This window comes from Ambystoma mexicanum, chromosome 6p (genome assembly GCF_040938575.1).
Source record: "Ambystoma mexicanum isolate Mex_15411 chromosome 6p, UKY_AmexF1_1, whole genome shotgun sequence".
In the NCBI taxonomy this organism is placed as follows: domain Eukaryota; kingdom Metazoa; phylum Chordata; class Amphibia; order Caudata; family Ambystomatidae; genus Ambystoma; species Ambystoma mexicanum.
This window is the reverse complement of record NC_090935.1, coordinates 84438909-84459669: the sequence shown is the minus strand read 5'-3', so window position 1 is coordinate 84459669 and position 20761 is coordinate 84438909. Positions and strand designations below refer to the sequence as shown.

The window sequence follows — 20761 nt, the reverse complement described above, 5'->3', positions numbered from 1 at the left end:
AGCCCGCCGCCGCGGGTGCATTCAATGACAATGAGGCGCCTGCCACGCCTTCTGCCATCACGCCAGCTAGGGGGAGCCCTTGTTGGACTCGCCGGAGTTGACGTGGTGGGGGGCTAATGGCGCCTTTTGTGAAAGGCACTCGCGGCGGAGTGGTGCCCTTAGCCCACCGCCGTGGGCGCCTTTTACATCAAAGGCCTGCATGCAGGGCCTTCTCCCGCTGCGTCAGCTCAGGGAAGTCCTTGAAAGACACCCCGAGCTGGCATGGTGGGGGGCTAATGGCGCCTTTGTCCAAAGGCAGCCGCGGTGGAGAGGCACTTTTAGCCCACCGCCGTGGGTGCCTTTGACATTAAACGCCTGCATGCTGCGCCTTCTCCTGCTACGCCAGTCCTTGAAAGACTCCCCCGAGTTGGCATGGTGGGCGGCTAATGGCGCCTTTTGCCAAAGACACCTACGGTGGAGGGGCGCTTTTAGCCCACTGGCGTGGGTGCCTTTGACATTAAAAGCCTACATGCTGCGCCTTCTCCCGCTACACCAGCTCGGGGAAGTCCTTGAAAGACTCCCCCGAGTTGGCGTGGTGGGGGGCTAATGGCGCCTTTTGCCAAAGGCACCCGCGGCAGAGGGGCGCTTTTAGCCCACCGCTGTGGGTGCCTTTGAGATTAACAGCCTGCATGCCGCGCCTTCTCCTGCTACGCCAGCTCAGGGAAGTCCTTGAAAGACTCCCCCGAGCTGGCATGGTGGGGGACTAATGGCGCCTTTTGCCAAAGGCACACGGGCGGAGGGGCACTTTTAGCCCACCGCCGTGGGTGCCTTTGACATTAAAAGCCTGCATGCCACGCATTCTCCCGCTACACCAGCTCGGGGAAGTCCTTGAAAGACTCCCCCGAGCTGGCGTGATGGGGGCTAATGGCGTCTTTTGCCAAAGGCACCCGCGGTGGAGGGGCGCTTTTAGCCCACCGCAGTGGGTGCCTTTGACATTAAAAGTCTGCATGCTGCGCCTTCTCCCGCTACGCCAGCTCGGGGAAGTCCTTGAAAGACTCCCCCGAGTTTGCGTGGTGGGGGGCTAATGGCGCCTTTTGCCAAAGGCACCCGCGGCGGAGAGGCACTTTTAGCCCACCGCCGTGGGTGCATTTGACATTAACAGCCTGCATGCCATGCCTTCTCCCGCTACGCCAGCTCGGGGAAGTCCTTGAAAGACTCTCCCGAGCTGGCGTGGTGGGGGGCTAATGGCACCTTTTGCCAAAGGCACCTGCGGTGGAGGGGCGCTTTTAGCCCACCGCCGTGGGTGCCTTTGACATTAAAAGCCTGCATGCTGCGCCTTCTCCCGCTACGCCAGCTCGGGAAGTCCTTGAAAGACTCCCCCGAGTTGGCGTGGTGGGGGGCTAATGGCACCTTTTGCCAAAGGCACCCGCGGCGGAGGGGCGCTTTTAGCCCACCGCCGTGGGTGCCTTTGACATTAACAGCCTGCATGTCGCGCCTTCTCCCGCTACGCCAGCTCAGGGAAGTCCTTGAAAGACTCCCCCGAGCTGGCGTGGTGGGGGACTAATGGCGCCTTTTGCCAAAGGCACCCGCGGTGAAGGGGCGCTTTTAGCCCACCGCCGTGGGTGCCTTTGACATTAACAGCCTGCATGCTGTGCCTTCTCCCACTACGCCAGCTCGGGACAGTCCTTGAAAGACTCCCCCGAGTTGGCGTGGTGGGGGGCTAATGGCACCTTTTGCCAAAGGCACCCGCGGCGGAGGGCGCATTTTAGCCCACCGCCGTGGGTGCCTTTGACATTAACAGCCTGCATGCCGCGCCTTCTCCCGCTACGCCAGCTCAGGGAAGTCCTTGAAAGACTCCCCCGAGTTGGCGTGGTGGGGGGCTAATGGTGCCTTTTGCCAAAGGTACCCGCGGCAGAGGGACGCTTTAGCCCACCGCCGTGGGTGCCTTTGACATTAAAAGCCTGCATGCCGCAAAAAAAAATCGGTATTTGGTGTCAAAAAATCGGTAGGCGGTAGGACTGCTTAAAAAGCGGTATCCTACCGCAAACATCGGTAGGGTTGGCAAGTATGTGAGTGCATGCACTTATGACACATACAGTGGAAGGATCAAGGAAGTGGTAGCCATACGGGTCACAAGCAAGCTTGGGGAGAGGGAACAGTAGAGGTGTGGCATGGGGGGGTGAAGGTTAAGGATGCAGGTATGGTGGAAGGGAAGGGGAGTGGGCCAGTTGAGCGATCGGGGCTTGCAGGGGTGTCCCCTGCAGAACACTGTGCAATAGAGGGGGTTAGCAAGAGGGGGTTAGTGGAATGTCACCAGCATATAATAATAAAGCATAGAAAACTGAAACGTTGTACCAAAAGACAATGGTGGAACAATCCATGTCCCACCGCTCTTTCGACCTATTGCTCGGCTGCTGCATATTAGAAAAAGCCAATTTTAAAAGCAAAAAAAAATTGAAGAAAATAGAAACAGTAAGACCAGGTCTGATGAAAAATAATTGTTTTCCATTCCATGAGGATTGGAAGGCAGAACAAATATTGTCAACACAACCAATCCTAGTGATACTTGGTGTCAAAAAATTCAAAATGGTTTCTACGAAAAAATAAAGAACCATCAATCTGCTATTACCAAGTTCAGATTTTCTAAAGCTGACAGTACTGGTTGTACTTCCAAGAAGAAGATACTAACGACTAATCGGATTAACTCATCTCCAGAATTTATTTTGAGCCCCATTACTCAAGAGTCTTTGACTGATATTGTGAATGGGCTCAAACCCACCGTATGTGCTGGTGATAAATGCCCTCCAATAATTATCAGGGACTCTATCTCCTGCCTATCTCCATTAGTTACTAGTATCGTCAACTCATCCTGAACTTGTTTGTTCACCCCAGAAAACCTCAAGGAGCTCTGGATTACCCCGGTTTTGAAAAAAAAGATATCTTGGATCCAAAGGATGTTGGCAACTATAGACCTATAACCAATGTCCCATATTTACTGAAAATCCTTGATAAGTCTGTGCACCTACAGCTCCATGAACACATTGAAAAAAACAACCTGCTTAGTGTACGTTAGTCCGGATACCGCATCATACATGGCACGGACACAGCAATGTTCGATTTGTGAGCCAAACTCTCAGCAATTGTCGATCACGGCAGGGTCACACTTCTCATGTTGCTAGACCTCGCTGCCGCGTTTCACTGGGTCGACTACATCTTACTGATGGAGAGACTACGTAATCTTATTAATTGCTCAGACTCCACCATTGCATGATTTGCTTCATTTCATGGTCCAAGTTGGGCAAGAATTGTCATGAGTGGATTTCAAGCCTATCCAGAGCTATTATCCTGACGTGTTCCACAGGGCACCTGCCTCTCGACTTTACTGTTTATGCGCCCACTCTTTGACCCGCTGGACAGTGTCGGCATCACATATACCAACTGTGCTGACAACACCCAGCTGGTCTGCAAACTCTCTGGAGATTTTAACAACAATTCTGCTCTCCTCAATGACACCTACAATTTGATCAAAGACTGGATGTCAGTAAAATCTATGGCATTGAGCAAGGAAAAAAAGAGGTCATATTTGCTGGCTCCAGTCAGAGAATAACACAATTAGACTCTGGATACAGTCACTTCACTATCTCCGGTTGTGTCATTCCACTAAGCTCCCCTATCAAAACACTTGGTGTCACTTCCGGGCTTACCATGAAACAATACCTTACCCTTGTTAAATCGGCCTTTGCTTACGTTAATAAGCTGCTCAGACAAATCAAACCATACTTATCATCCCATCATCTTAACTCCATGGTCACAGTGCTTGTGAACTCCTGGCTCGATAACTAACAGTCTTCTTGCAGGCACATCCAAACATAAGCTGAAAAACATCCAAACATCCCAGAATGGGGCAGTAAGAGATGTTTGTAATCTAGGCCCACGAGATCACGTCTCTGAGTCAAGAAGATCATTACATTGGCTTCAAGGTCTGCCATCACGTTTCTCATAAAATACTCACTCTCACATACACATGCATGGCTGACAGGGCTCCTTGGTACCATGCAAAGCGGCTCTTTAAGGCCCCTACTAGTTGCACCCTTTGCTCCACTGGAACCAATAAACTATATCCACCCAGAAGCAAGCTGACATATCTTTGGTGGCATTTGCTTTCAAGTTTACGCTGAAACTTTGGGGAATTCCCTTCCTCCCCATGTCGGTGTTAGGGAGAATTCTCAAGAATGTGCTAATTTCCCTTGCCTTTTGAGACCCCCAGCAACTTTGCTGGATTTGTAGTATTTTAATTTTTACCTGGAAAGAGTGTGAGTCTTTTTTCCCACTCTTTCATGTATTTTGATGTGTGTTTTACTTTTGTGTTTCTTGGATATGCGGTTTTAAACAACTCCATAGGCATCATCTTTTTCTTGTGTGTCACACAGCACCTTCAGTGCAGTGGCACAGGGATGTCTTTCAGACTTCCCAAGGTTTAAATACCTTCTCTGGGACTGACTACTGTCTCCCAGAGCATGTAAAGTTAAATTGACTTTGCTAGTCTTTTTAAATTCATAGACCCAGCATACACTATCTTCCTATAGAGTGCTGGAGGGGCTGGCTAGCATCCCCTATGTCTAACCACTCATGTAACAGTCAAGTGTAACCCTTTCCTCTTGAAATGGCTGGTGGCAGTGGTTTAAGAACAAACTACCATGATTTTTCCCAACTGCGAACACCGGTAGCTAAAAATCAGGTCAGGCATGTTTGTCAATATGCCACCCAAGACCCTACTGTAAAAAACAGACTCTGGTCATCTTTTTCCACCGTTTCTTTTAGGAAAGGTCCTTCTAGTGTTTGCTTCTGCGTGCCAAACCAGGTTTGGTCCCTTTGTTTTTTGGACTTTGGCGGGCTTCAGTACTGAAGCCCTCCTCTGGCACCTGAGTGTCTGAGGTGGACAGGATGTGAGGGAGGTGCCCAAAACTCCCTGTGCTTAGTCTCCTTGGTGACCTGAATGCACTCTGTTGTGATTGGCTGGCTGACTGTCCGGCAAGGACAGTCTCCCTGCTGGGTGAGTGACAGCTAAGCTGGAATGAATGGGATAAAACTGTTTAAATGCAGGTCTCTGGGACTTGGAAGGCAGAGTTGACCACTGGAATGAAAGAACCGAAGACGAGCTGAAGGAAGACGACTGCTGCAACTCCTGGACCGTTGGTTTGCCCGGTGAAGCCCTGATGCAGGTCTGAATTGCTTGAAACTCTCTCGACATAGAAGCCCCTTCAAGAACAACTTCTTCCCTTGAGCTGGTGGGAACAACCAACTCGCAAGCCACCTGGATACTGTCTCCATACTGGTCGAATTGTTGAAAACCGGATTGCCAGTGAGAAGGATACCAGTTTGTGGACTTTAAAGCACTCACACCTTAAAACTGATGTTTAGCCAAGCTTGTGGCTTCTTCCCAGGGCAGTGCAGGACCCTCCCGATGTCCCCCTTCTTGTCCCCATGACTGAAGCTCAGGAACAGCGAGATCTGCAGGAACTGCCAGGAACAACTGCCTCAGCTGCAGATTTTCTTCATCCATAAGGTACTGTGCACATGCGGTCAGGAAATCCTTTCTGCCGCAGTGAAAGCTTGTCAAACTTTCCCAACTTTGGGGTTTTGTTCACTCCTAACCGTACATATAACTCTTTTTCTGGGAATCTACTTCTAAGAACATCATTGAGACAGAGCTCATGTTCGGCCATCCAGACTTGAATGACTTGATAGATGTCGTTCAATGCTTTAGTGTCCACCTTGTAATCACCAGTGATGGGGATGGGTATCTGGGTGTCGTTGGCATAGTTGGTATAAGTGACACGCAGATAATCGAGTACATCGAACAGAGGTTTGGTGAATACATTATAAAGCGTTGGAGAGACGCAGGAGCCTTGAGGCACCCCACACGGCACTGGTGTCGGATCCGCAGATGCAGTGGCTGAGAAAACCCTCATGTGTCTATTGTCCAGGAAGGAACTAATCCATTTGATGGCTTTCTCAAAGAAGTGGGCGGCTGATTTCAAGTGACAACAGAGGATTTGGTGATTGACCAAGTCAAAGGCTGCCGATAAATCAAAGAGTAATAATAAGGCCAATTTGCCATTGTCTTTTAAGTCCTCAATTTGAGATTTGAGATCTAATAGTGCTGTTTCCGTCCCGTGCTTAGGTCAGAAACCAGATTGTCGTGTGCTGAGTAGATTATTGGTCTCTAGGTACTTCTGGATCTGTAGATATGCTGCTCTATCCAGGATTTTTAGAAGGAAAGGGACTGTAGTGATGGGTCTTTAGTTGGTAGATATACAAGGGTCAGGGGTAGGTTTTTTCAGCAAAGGGATGACCCAGGCATCCTTGAGGTTGTCAGGGACTGTTCCCGAATGAAATGAGGAATTGATAAAGGTGGTGATGAAAGGGGCAAGTTCATGCGCGGATTCCTTGATGATAGGGGCAGGACAGGAATCACCCTGACAATTGGAAGGTTTCAATTTACTAATGATGCTTTCTACCTCTGGGATGGTGAGAGCAGTGAAGCTAAATGGTGTATGAGTAGTCGAGAATTTCGTTTGGGAATTGGTTTGTAGACAGCTTTGCTTTGCATTGATTTTAGACTGTAGGGTAGATATTTTGGTGAGGAGGCCTTTTGAATATTATTGCACCACGGGCTGTCTTTGCTGCATGTATTGGGGATGGAGGAAGGGGATTCTAATTCTTTAAGAATTTTGAATAACTTCTTCGAAATAGATTCTGCTTGTGAGATACGTTGGTTGTATGCCTGTTTTTTTGCTTGTACAATTGCTTCCTTGTAGTTAAGAGATGCTATACAGAGGTTGTCTTTATTAGTCTCACATGGGAGACTTTTCCAGAGTGCTTCTGCATTGCATTTTTCTTTGCGTAATAATCTAAGATGTGGAGTGAACCACAAGTTCAGGTGGGCGTGCTGTTTGGGATTCCTTAATTTGAGAGGTGCTATGGTGTTAATAGCTTTGAGTAGGGTTTGGTTAAAGGTGTCCACTAGGGCTGTCGGGTCGTCATGTACCGAGGCACAATTGTTGAGTACAGGCAAGATAAGAGGGAGCAGTTTGTCCTTGGTGATGTCCTTTTTGTTTCTTGTGGGTATGGACGGTGCAATGTTAGGTTTGGCACGTGGGTCATTGGCGGGTATGTTAAAGAAGATGAAGTGATGGTCAGACAAAGCGCACGGGGAGTTGGAGCTGATGAGCGTGTTGCAATTTAGGTCGGCAATCCAGTCAAGCGTTCTTCCCTTCGAGTGGGTAGGTTCGTGAATGCGATGAGAGAAACCTAGGTTGGAAATATTACTGGCGATTTCGATGGCATGTAGGTCCTTAGGCTCCAGTAGAGATTGAAGTCACCAAGTAATAAGACTTGGGAGTTATGTTTAGTATTGTCAGTGAGGATGGACATGACTTCATCAGAGAATGATCAGAAAGGGCCTGGATGTCTATATATGAGGTGCAATGTGGCTGTGTTATTGTGAGATAGAGAGAGTTTGACTGATAGGGACTCAGCCGAACTAAGTTTTGTGTTAGGAATTAATCTCATGTTGATGTCGTCTTTGTGAATAAATGTAACGCCGCCTCCTTTAGAGAGGTTGGAGTTACAGTCGCTTCTGATAATGGAGTATCTGAATGGGATAGCTAATGCCAATAGAGGACCAGAGGCTGCATGTAGCCATGTTTCAGTGATGGCGATGAAGTCGAGGTTTTGTGAAGTAATGAGATCCGCGATGTCAAGAGAGTGGGCCGGAAGGGTTCTAGAGTTAATGAGAGCTCCCTTTACCTCTTTTTTAGGTGGGGTCTTGAGGTGGTCGGGCTGTGCCTTCGTAGTCGGAGTCGGGATGATGGTTAGGCAACGGTGAACATTATGATGGGATCGAGGTATATGAAGGAATCTGGATCGCAATCTGTGGTTTCTCAAGTGGAGCAAGCAGGGTTGATTAGGGGTGGGTTTGGTTGCAAAGTGTTGTAACCAGAGGGCAGGCGAGTTGAGATAAGGATTGGATGTGTAAAAAAGGTTGGAGTTTTGGGTGTTGCTGTAGGTAGGCAGGATGGACGTAGAAGTATGGTGAACCAGAGGTTTGATGAGAGGGTTCATGGTTGGGTACAAGGTAGTAGGATAGTGGGAGTAGGTCTCAGATATAATGATACGTGATGAACTGCGTGCCGGATGGGCGGCCATGACCAAGTGTGCAAGGAGGAGGCAGGCGACGAGGTGCAGCAACATAGTGAGTCGCGGATGCACTGTGGGCTGGTTAGTTCTAAGCAGGCCTATAAGGGCGCAGCAGTGAATCACAGTCACTGTTACTATCGGTAGTTATACACAATGTCGAGATACAAGGAGCCAAACATTCTGAAATACGCTGACTCAGTCGTGCCTGAGCGCGAGATAAGGTGGGAAAGCAGTGGTTCAAGTGCCTAGGATAATTGCTATTACAGGTGTAGTACAGTAGAAAACAAGGTGTTTATGATCATTGGCAGGGAGGATAAGTTTGTCACAGCAACACAAGTTCTCTAATACAATTTATATTTAGTGACAAAAAATACAGATGTTGTAAAGGATACGCGACATGACAGAGAGTCACGATGCCACGTAGTGACAGGATATAAATAGAAAAATGCAGTGAGAGGAGTATAACAGTAAACGTGCACAGCAAATCCATGACAGCAGAAATGGTGATGTAGCAGCTTCATACAGTATACAAGTTACGTCAAATAGTCAGAATTAGTACTGCGCAAGCTCCGCATGCTCCGTAATGGGAACCAATATAACTTAAGAAGTATGGAGCCTACACCTTTGGATAAATAAATCACCACAGTGTTGGAGGCAGTGAACGCGATGGAGGCAATTACCTCAGCCTCTTGATGTGGTAAAGCTTTATAGCCACGCAGTACAGCATAACTTGGAACAGAGGGGTCAGCCGCTACCGGTATTGGCTCAAGTCCTAAATAAAGACTCTATGGTGCTTCCCCCACAGCCGCCTCGTTTGCCAAGAGATTTTCAGCTGGCTAACTTGTCAGCGAACTTGTGGATGGCCAACCTTAATACTTCATTATTAAATGCTTGTAGCAGTTTGTATGAGGAGATTAGAAAACTGAATATTCCTGACACCAAACTAGGTGCCTCTATGTGCTTATTCAGAAATTCAAATTTGGATATACAAAACCATCCTAACTCTCAATCATCTTCTCCAGTTGCTCAGAGAAGCAACTTTCATCAATCGTTTTATGATAGAGGTGGTGATGCTCATGAAATGTATTCCTCAACTTTTGGGGGAACGGGCGTAGGCAGCCTATATGACATAATTAGTAATGAGGTAGAATCTCATTCTTTAGCATTAGTAATCAAACAATGTCTCCTAAAAGTTATACTATCGAGTCAACAATCTTCTGAAAGTGTTCTCATTCCAGTCCTTAAAGAGGTGTCTAAGGTAACATCACAAGATGTTTCTAGCACCAGCCAAGGGTTATGTGAGGACATATAGTCTAAGGCAATGCACGCCCAGTCTCCTAATGCGAACACTTCTAAGCACCTGAAGCATTATCCATCAAAACAAAAACACTGAATCTTGAAATGTTTGAGAAACTTGGGGCATGCACTAAACTCTTGTATTGTAGCCACAAACAGATGAAAGTTTTAATAAAGCACACTCGCCGATTGTTATAATTGATTCGTAGAAAAGTATTACAGCAGCCAATACGGAACTCATAGACCTTGCTGGGCTTTCGGCAGCTCCGGTGACTGTCCACACTGTTTTGGGTTCCATAAAATGTCCGTTGGGGCAAATGGAAAGAGCAGATTTGACTGCAATGAATAAGGGCCAATCAACCAATTTGTCACAATTTAAGCAGATTTGTGAAGGGCTCCCATTGACCTTCCAAAAAAACTGTCACGTGGAGCCAAAAAAACCTCCAAGAAGATGATGTATCCTGACAAACTTTGAGCTTTCTCCAGTAATGGACCCCATAGCTCTCGTCTCAGCTCCCATAGACTTGGGGGTGGTGACGGCTGCCTAGACTAATGGGGTTGAGTCGTTGAGGTTTCCTGCAACAGCCCCGACTTTGGGTGACCTTGTTAAAGGAGGGGTTTACGTGTGCAGTGAATCCCATTCGACTAGGGATTCAATTACAAATACGCAAAGTCCTCTCCAAATCTCGATGGGCTCCGAGAAGGGTAAATATGTAATTGTCCATAAAATGCTCTACCATTTTTTGAGATGAGGTAAACCTTCCTATAAATATGGGCCGCATTTTTGTGATCTTAGTTATATTTCCTCATTGTATGGGTTATCATCTGCTGATATGAAATGGGTGCAATTGCTGGAAGATGCTATATAATACGCATATTTTGTTAATTTTCATTCTGAACTGGCATGGGGTTTGGTGATGAGGACTTCATAAGGAGAGGGTATGACACTTCAATTATACATTTGTATTTACAGAAAGAAGAGGGTCTATTCGGTCCCTCTGTATTTAATGCACAGATAGAAGGAACAACCTTCATAATATTTGGTGCACACTGAATAGTCAGGGATGGTGGCAGGTGTTGATCCCGTCTATCCCCTCATACTTAAAACAGAACTGGGCGTGGCTTCTGTCAACCCTCTCCAATTTTAGTGAGTCAAAACCAGATTTTTAAACCATATGCAATCTCTCTGCTAAGCTGGAACACGCAAGGCTTTAACAGTTTTTTAAATGTTAGAACGTTTGAGAGGTATCAGACAAATTATTTGATTTAATTTCAAGAAACTTGGCTGCTAGAAGCCCTATGTATGGAGAGTTTTAAGGTTTGTTTTAAGAAAGCATGGAAAGGTGGTAAGGGTCGACCCTCAACAGGCTTACTTATAGCCAGTAAAAACAATTTCTGTGTAACTCATGAAGATATATCTTCCAAGTCTAATGCTGTACTAGTTCTAAAAGTGTGTTTGCCTGTAGAATTGAAAATTAGAAATCTGCTGCTGGTCAATTTATACTGTGATCCTGTTTTAGTAGAGGATGATCACATTTAGAATGATTTAGATAAGTTTTCTTGGCATTGCTCAACTTCTATCCGCATCAGGGAATAGCTTGTACAGGGTATTTTAACTGTTTTTGCGAGGATGTAGAATTGGGAGACAGGGAAGAATATTTTTCCCCAGTAAGTATGCCTTTGGGTAAGAGTTCCCGTCCAAACTACAGTTGGTTAGAGGAGCTGGCTGGTCTCGGTTTATGCAGACATTGGTGTTTGTTTGGATAAATGGGAACATAAAGGGGGACATACGCTTGCAGTATACATAGCTGGGTGCCTTTTCATCCTCCACAATTTACTTTAGTGTCTAGTGATCATGCAAGTTTAGTACTTTTCCTTGGGCTGCCAAGATATGCAAGGGCTAGCCTCCCTTCCCTCAGGGAAAACTGGATGGCTAAAAAAGCGAGAACAGCACTCAGAAAGGATTGTAAATTCCTGTTTAATCTTATGAGTAAAGTAATCCCGGAATGGGATTGTTGGTCGTTTAGGGACACATGGCTAATCTGTGCCCCTAGTGGCTGAATCAATTACCTCTGTGGTCTGGAGGCAGAAACCTTTTGTAGAGTTGGGGAACCTCTACTGGATAACAGATTAGAGCGCATAAGAGACTGACCCGTCAATCTTTTATGGCCTCTTCAAGGGGTTGCTTGGAATTGAAAAGTCTGGCCTGTCGGAAGTAGACACAAGCACTTAAAATTGCTTGAAAGCTCACAAAAGTTTAAAAAATTGTGAACAAAATCAGTCTGTGTTACGTAAATTGCTCACGCACGATTCTAAAAGTATCTGGGGATTACTTAACAGAATGGATAATCATCAGAGAAATGTCCAGTCAATCCCAGAAGCTGACTGGTTGGAATACTATCACAATAAGTTTCACAAAACTCCATTGCAGGGACTTTTGGGGCGCAATTGGCAATATGGAGACTGAATTTTGTCCAGAATGACTTAGAACTCGCCTTTTCCAAATTAAAGCCTTCTAAAACCTTCATTTTGATCCAAGCTGATGGGCAAACATTTTTTGGTGTTCGTTTTATCTATGTATTCATGATATGATATGATATTTTATTGATATCGCGCTTGTACACACAGAGATCCCTTAGTCTTGGGTGGTTTCAATTGTCGTTCCAATTTCTTTTAAAGGAGATGGATCCACTCCATCTAATTATAGGCCAATCTCCCTCATTGATTATTCATATAAAGTATTGGCAAGTGTTGTTTCGAGGGAATTGATTAATTGGGATTAGGAAACATGCATACTGAGTATATATCAGAATGAATTCAGGAAGTGTTTGGGGACTGTAGGGAAGGCATTATATCACAGGTATGACACTGCCACAAAGGATACAATTTGTAAAACTGTTTCCTAAAAATGTTGGGGTCAGACAACTCATATTTTGCCCTATAACTAAGATGGGAGTAGTCTCGATCATCAAACGATAAACAACATATATCTGAGAGCATGTGTATGGATGAATGCTGAGGTAGTCCTCATAGAATGTTATGATGCATGCTGGAATTAAGGGGAATGTGAGGTTCCATGAATGACAGGTAAGTGTCTTGGAGTATAGATAGGAAACATGATGGATGCATGAGCCTTACTCTCTCAATACTAACCTCCTGTGGTGCTGTAACTAAGAGCAATAAAGCATCCTGTTCTTTTACACTTACCTGGGTCTAGTCTGGCTCCTGCCACATGTTCATTCAGTAACCCAGATACTTCACAAAACAGTCCTAGTTGCGTCAGTCAAACCAAAATGGCATATGCTAACAAAACCTAATGCCTACCCTATATGTTGTACAAAAAGTGTAAAAGGAGAAATGCATGCAAAAGAAAAAATCAGTGTTCTAAAGAATAAAGGTAGTTGAACTAGCTCTCCTCCTCGTGTTACACCTGAGGGAGTAAGGCTGTCTCTGTAGGCAGGATGACACACTCTCGCTGGGTTTCTAACACTCTTAGCAGTTCCAGACCGTGGATAGAGGCCCCCATGAACTTCTGCATTACAGTCTCTTTTTCTACTTTCCAAAATTGTATTTCCAATGTAAAGTTCACAAAGGTCCCCTTCTGCCGGGTTCAGACCTTACAGCACACAGTTCACGAAGGGCCCCCTCTGCCAGGGTCAGCCCTTACAGCACACAGTTCACAAAGGTCCCCCAGTGCCAGGCTCAGACCATACAGCACACAGTCCCACACAAACTTATAAGGGGGCTTCTTTCCCCAAGCTTATTGTACTTCGGGTCTCCCTCAAATTGGTCCGGTCCCCTTTTGGATGTCGAAGACTTTCAAATGTGCATGGCTCTTTTACCAGACCACTGCAGGATCAATTGACTCAAAGTTCACAGTTACTTTCACTTAATTTGCTTTTGCTGTCTGTTTGCTTTATAACTTCAAACAACGTACCTTTTCACTGAGACTTTCGAATGGGCTACTTTCTTTTGCTGGACCACTCTGTGACTTAGTATCACTGATCTCACAGCTGCTTTTTACTTCAAAGTTCATTCACAGTTTTGCCTTTCTTGGCATCTCATCCACATGCATGCAGCATCACTTGTGATATAATGTTGATACTTCATTCGCTTTAACACACACTGGTCTCTCAGGTCACTTGCCAACTCACCGGCTGTGTGTGCTTCTTTCTTGTTTTGCTATTTTCAATTCATGAGTCAAGGTTAGTACCACAGGCTTTGTCTCGCCTCCCCACCTCTGCCGATGACCCCGGAGGGTCACTGGCATCCTTAGAACACAATGCAATTTTCACTTGTGGGATCTGGCCTCTTCCACGTGTTTTCGTGGTCTGTTGGAGGCAATGACCTCCAGTAGGAAACGCATGGGGTTTTCAGCCCACTGCTCTCGTCCCTTTCCTCCAGTAAGTGTGCCCTTGTCCCAGACGTTCAGCTCTTGCTCATGTTCTGCCTTGCTCAGAGTGTGTCTTTAGGTGTTGCCTTTTATTCGAGCTAACTGGTATCAGGTGTATGCACTTAGCGTAAAGTGCCTGACTTTGCTTGACCAATTTAACGGGACATGTTCAGTACGATGTGAGAGAGTTAGTTTGGTTGCTCTCAGTAACCATCTTCCTCGGCCCAGTGTTTGTGAAAAAAGGGTGGTGGGAGTTGGGACTTAGACAAAAATGGAGACCTTGCCTGCCCAGATGAAATTAATCCATCAGAGCTTCTGCTTTTATTGTGTGTTACACTTTATTCAATTTTGTAAAGCGAAAGTGACTCCTATTGCACTGTATGGATGTGAATTGTTGACTTTGTCAATTAAACATGAGCTGGGGGTTTGTGAAGGGAAAATGTGGGGCTCTGTTTGGAATTTGCACTCCTGTGTCCCGATAGAAACAATTTGTTTATATTTGGGCCTACTATCATGGTGGTTGTATTACAAATGGAAAATATTAACTCTCTATTATAAATTGAGGAAGGGACCACAATGCTGTCAAAGATAAGAGAATAAACTACAGTTAAAATTTATAAGCCTCTCACTGTTTTAGGGAGTGTGGTAGATTTTAAAGGGAAGATTAAAGTGTTGCCCGATACCAAAGCCCATGCAGTGATAGAAATACTGCATGCTCAGGATAGAAGTGAAGCTCTGGATCATTTAAAGAAGCTGATCCTATTTAAAGTATATGTTGTTTATATGGAAAAGCTGGTTTTTTTTTCATTACATCCGCATCCGTATTTACTTAAGTCTCCGTCACAATCGTACAGAGGTAGCCAGCTGAGATTTAGACTAAACTGTTCCAACACTTGAGGTTTTTGGCCCTCGCATTGGCTTGGTGAACCGTTCATGTTGACTCTGCAAAACTGGAGAAATTGAAAAGTTGCCACATTTGATTTTATATTGTAAAGCACTTCAGCTTGGAAGAACATTTTATTTTTACTTGATTTGAGTGCTTCTATGCTTCCAGAAATGTGGTCTCATTTAATGTGTATTTGGCAGCTGACGTACTCCAGTGCACTTTTTGCCTTTTGAACAGAAATGATGGTTCTTTTGTGATACATTGCCACACTGGCATTGAGTTGGCATTGAGTAGATTAAGCCTAAGTGATTAGTTGTGATCCTTGTTGTGTGCGGAGTGTACAATCATTAGTAAGGAATTGATATTTTAATTTGTGTTTTCAATCCTTTTGTACAACGTTGCTAAGATATTATTGGTTGTAAATGAATTGGTTATTGTGATAGATGTTTATGTACACAATAACAATATACAACTGTAATAACAAAAAGGACACCAGAACTAGCAATGCTTAGGCATAAGTCACTGCACAGACTGAATCCAAAAAACCTTTCAATGGCAGATACAACCCTGGCACTAGCAATCAACAAGACAGTTTACTTTAGTTTAGTTAGTTTAGTTTAGTTTGTTTATTTATAAAGCACATCCGAACCCTCAGGTAACTGGGCGCATAATCATGTGTACAGCAGAGTTACATGTCGTTACACGAACATCATAAATACAACAGACAGAGCGTACATTAGTTTAGGATCTGAAAGTTTACATACAGGAGTAGAATATACAGAGAACAGAATGTACAGAGGGCAAGTTACAGTGGCAGATGCGGACCATGTTACAGGTTGGTCCTAAATATGCTATGGATAGAGTAAACATTGCTATAAGTCGAGCGCGGCAGCTAACCAGTCATGTCGGTGAAATTCTGGATGTTTAGGCTAGTCGCCATGATTTTACCATGGTTCTGAATGGCCAGAATGCGGTTTCCGATCTAATTGTAATGGGGAGGGTGTTCCAACATTGTGCTGCGAGCACTGGAAAACTGGAGCCTCCTGCTGTTTTTAGGTTATACTTAGGGATCTTTAGTTGGTGCAGGTAAGGTGTTCTGGGTCTTATGGGGCAGTTTCTAGAGAATTTGTCAGAAAGATAGCGTGGGGCAGTGCACTTGTGGGTGATGACCAGTGTTCTTAGCTTGATTCTATCACGGATCGGGAGCCAGTGGACTTCTTTTCTAACCGTGGATATGTGTGCCTTGCGCGGGAGGTTGAGGGCACCTCTTAATGCATTATTTTGCAGGATCTGGAGTTTGTTCAAGTTGTTAGAGGTTGTGCCTAGGTAGAGTGTGTTGCAATAGTCTAATTTAGACAATATCAGCGCTCTCGATAGGGTGAGGCAGCTGGAGGTGGAGAGGAAAGGCCTACAGGCATTGATCAATTTATTGGTGTATGAGGTAGCTGAAATGGTCGAGTTTATTTGTTTCTTTAGTGATAAGGTAGAGTTGAGGTATACACCTAATGTTTTAACCTCTTTGGAGACTTTTATGATGTTGCCATCAATGGTAAAGGATTGGTATCTTTGGTCTAGTTTCTTGAGGCGAGCCTGGGAGCCTACGATAAGTAATTCTGTCTTATCGTCGTTGAGGCAAAGACTGTGTGTGGCCATCCAGGCTTGGATTTCTGAATAGATATCATTAAGCTTTGCCACATCTTCTTCATAGCTACCAGTGAGCGTGATGAGGACCTGGGTGTCGTCTGCATAATTGGTGTAGCTGACACCCAGATCGTCAAGACGGTCAAATAGGAGCTTCGTGAAAATGTTGTAAAGAGTGGGAGAAATGCAAGAGCCTTGCGGCACTCCACATGTGATTGGGATAGGGTCCGCAGCTGCAGTGGGGGCGAAGACTCTAGTCGACCTGTCCGACAGAAATGACTTGATCCACTTAGTGGCATTCTGTGAGAATGCAGCAGCTGAGGAGAGGTGTTGAGTGAGGATTTGGTGGTCGACCAGATCAAAGGCAGCAGAGAGATCCAACAGGAGCAAGGTGGCTAGTTTGCCCTTCTCTTTAGCATCATCCATTTGGATTTTTAGATCCAAGAGGGCAGTTTCAGTCCCATGGCTAGGTCTGAAGCCGGATTGTCGCAGGCCTAGGAGGTTGTTGTCTTCCAGATGCTGTTGTATTTGGAGATAGGCTACCCTGTCCAAGATTTTGAGAAGGAATGGGACTGTGGTGATGGGTCTATAATTTGTGGGGATATTGGGATCTAGGTTGGGTTTTTTGAGCAGGGGTAGGACCCATGCTTCTTTAAGGTTGTTGGGGACCACTGAGTTTTTGAAGGAGGTGTTGATCAGAGAGGTGATGAGAGGGGCTAGCTCATTAGCACCATCTTTGATGACGGCAGCTGGGCAAATGTCACCTTTGCAATTGGAAGGTTTGAGGCTGGCGATTATCTTGATTACTTCCTCTTCCGTGACTGGAGAGAAGTGGAAAGATGGGCAGATAGGGGTGGTGTGGCTAATTCTGCTGCTGGGATTCTGCTTGGAGGCAAGGCTAGCTTTCTTTGCTTCTATCTTGGTTTGTAGGAGGGAGATTTTGTTGGCAAGGGCGATCTGGATATTGTTACACCAGGCCTTGTCTTTGATGCAGTCCTCTGTAGGGGGCAGTGGTGATTCAAGTTCTCTTAGTATAGAGAAGAGTTCTTTGGTGCCAGATTTGGCATTTTGTATTCTCAGGTTATAGGTCTCTTTCTTAGCACTTAGGATGGCGGATTTGTAGGTGGAGGCAGCTGAGGCAAATTTGTCTTTAGTGGAGAGAGAGGGGGCTTTTCTCCAGCTAGTTTCTGCAGTTCTTTTAATATTACGGAGAGCTTTTAGTTCTGCTGAGAACCATTTGTTGGAGTAGTCAATAGGTTTGGCTTTACGTTGTTTGAGAGGAGCTATCTGGTTGAGGGCTAGTTCTAAAGTATTGTTATATAAGTCTACTATGGCTGCAGGGTTGTTTTTTTGCGTGGGTAGATTAGCTTTACTGATGGGCGCGAGAAGAGGTTTGAGGTTCTCTATAGTGATGTTGCGGTTATTTCTGGAGATTATTTGATGTAGCTTTGTGGGTTGTGTGGTAGATGGTAAGGATCTAGGTAAAGAGAAGGTAATAAGATGATGGTCGGTCCAAGCACAAGGAGAGATATCAGCCAGTGAGAGGTTGCAATTGGCATCTGCAAGCCAATCCAAGGATCTTCCTTTTGTATGTGTAGGTTGATTAATGTGTTGGGTGAAACCTAGATGAGTAATCGTGTCATTAAGGGAGGTGGCTTGGTTGTCATTGGGGTCATTGAGTCCCAAGTTGAAATCTCCCAGAATGATGATTTGGGATTTCGGTTTCAAATTGGTGGTGAGTAAGAGAGAGATATCCTCTTCGAAGGTGGAGGGGGGTCTGTATATAATGTGGAGCAGGATGGTTTGTGTGTCAGATAATGGGAGTTTGACGGATAAGAGTTTGGCTGTAGGCAGCGGCGTACTAGTTACTTCTCTAATGTTTAGGGTGGATTTCGCAATAATTGCTATTCCTCCTCCTATTCCATTTTTCCTATCAGCTCGGATGATGTTATAATTGTCTGGAGTGTCTAGAGCTATTGAGGGACCGGCTGCTGGTTGGAGCCATGTCTCCGTGATGGCGATGAAGTCTAGGTGGTTGGTGGAAATAATGTCGGCGACATCAGTAGCGTGGGCAACCAGTGAGCGAGCGTTGATGAGGGCTCCCTTGATAGAGGTCTGTGGAGGGTTAGTTTTCGAGTGTGGTGGTGAGTAAAGTGTAGTGAGGTTGTGATTAGGGGGAAGTTCAGTAAGTGAGGTATGCTGCGTGTGGTTCTTAGTCTGATTGGTGAGCATTCTGGTGAGCTTTGTAGCAGGATTGGTACGATAGCTTAGTCTCTCATTTCTGGTCATGGTCGGTGGGGCTGCGTTCAGGCATGTGGTAGTGGGTGCAATAAGGCGAGAACCTAGTCTAGTATTTCTAAGGTGTGTAGGACAGGGTATGCAAGGTGAAGGTGGGCGGGCAAATCTGTTTATCCATTCTATTGGAGATAGTAAGTCTGGGTAAAGTGGTGTGGTTGTGTGGGCACGGAGCAACGGGAGGAGGGTAGCCATAGTTAAAGTGGCGCCTCTAAGTGTGGCCATTGTAGGTGGCTTGGCTCTGATGATGGTGGCAGTGAAGTTAATAGGTTATTAGCAAGAGTGTAGTAGTAGCTACAGGTAGGGCGCAATACAAATCAAGTACAGACTATTAGCGACCATAGGGCAGAACACAAATCAAATGAGGTCTATAGGCGACCATGGGGCACAACACAAATCAAATGAGGTCTATAGGCGACCATAGGGCACAACACAAATCAAATGAGGTCTATAGGCGACCATAGGGCACAACACAAATTAAATGAGGTCTATCAGCGACCATAGGGCACAACACAAATCAAATGAGGTCTATAGGCGACCATAGGGCACAACACAAATCAAATGAGGTCTATAGGCGACCACAACAGGCACAACACAAATCAAGTGTAGCACATGATGCAGTGTGGTCGCATCTAAGTCAAGAAAAGTGTGTTGGCTGCATTGGGTAACGCCTAGGTTTGGGTGGGGCACTTAAGCCAATTAACTGAAGGGCAGCAACTGAATAACTAGAGCTACAGAGCTCATATGTCATGTGTATAGATAGTGGTGGTGTGTCGGAACGCAAATTCTTTTAGGCATAGGCTGACAGGTTAGAGAACTGGGCTTAAGTGTCGATGAAGTACAGTATCCTGGTGTGAGCCACTAGATTTCGGGGTTGGGCTGGAGGGAGTAAAACAGCCTATATTGTGAGTAAAAATGGTGCCACACGTGTATACAAGACATGCATCAAAATATCATTTGATCAAAATATAGCAATAGAACATTGACCAAGGTCGTGGTAGGTAATGGATGACTGCCTAATATTGCGTGGTGCAGTTTCAGGGAGCTGATGCATGTGCCGAAAGTAGATTGAAACAGCCAAGGGTGCGTTTAAACTACTTATAGAGGAGCGCACATACAGTAGTACAAGTTTAAGCACGGATATTTGCAATTATGCAGCCTCTTACTAGTAGTCCGTGGCACTGCCGGGCTCGTAGGCAGGAAGGCAGAAGTGGCACTAGCAGGCGAGGGGGGACTCCTATTTTGCTCCTTGATGCTCCATGTCGCGAACAGGGGGCAAACAGGGGCCTTCGTGCGGGCCTTCGTCGGAGGCCGGCCGACAGGACAGAAGGTTCATCAATAGGGTCAGACGCAGGGGTGTGGCTTGGCGCCAACGAAGATGGCCGCTTAGCCCGGTTGCTCCGTCCCACTACATGAAACAAATAAGGCATTAAACACATCTCCGCATATTTTACTTAGCTGCTTCTCACAGCGTCGAGGACCGGACCGCATCCTGAGGCTGCTATCCAAAATTCAGAGCTGTTCCGTGGTTTCCCTCGCGGCGCTGCGAGCTCCGGAATCCCTGCTTCCGCGACCGCTGCAGCCGCCATCACACGAAGTAAGTGCTGGCGTCACGTCTACAGTGACGTGCTGGCCTTGGCCTGGTCGGCCCTCCCCCTCACAGCATATCACCACATTTGGTGAAGTTGAACTATAACACACAGGGAGAAAAACAAATAAAAAAAGGAAATGTGCTTTTATTTTAACTGCCACCATGTTTGTAAAGACAGAAACAGACATTAGCTGTATATTCCATCTCTACAATATCCCTCCTTGCACTGCTGCCTTCTCCCTTCTACAATCTTCAGTACTATTATAAGTTAATCAATAGAGAGGAACACAGCATCATCCCACAGGATATTTGCTAAATATTGCTACAAGAGTGACACAATACTCTCTATTTTTGGTCTTCTTTTTACTGGTACGGCTGATAAAAATGTGTTCACTTCATATCTTTAAATATATTTGAACTTTGAATTCAACACGGTGGAATACACTGGGAACTGTATGTCATAATAACTCTTTGCTGA

At 45.6% G+C, this 20761-nt stretch overlaps 1 long non-coding RNA gene across 1 annotated transcript in view; it reads right to left on the bottom strand.

Annotated features, from left to right (window-relative positions):
* The window catches only part of LOC138510881 (uncharacterized), a 143311-nt gene that overhangs the window by 78736 nt on the left and 43814 nt on the right, over positions 1-20761 (bottom strand). The window contains exon 2 of the long non-coding RNA XR_011280441.1: positions 20162-20382. This is a non-coding gene — a long non-coding RNA (uncharacterized lncRNA). The remainder of the gene's footprint in view (positions 1-20161; positions 20383-20761) is intronic.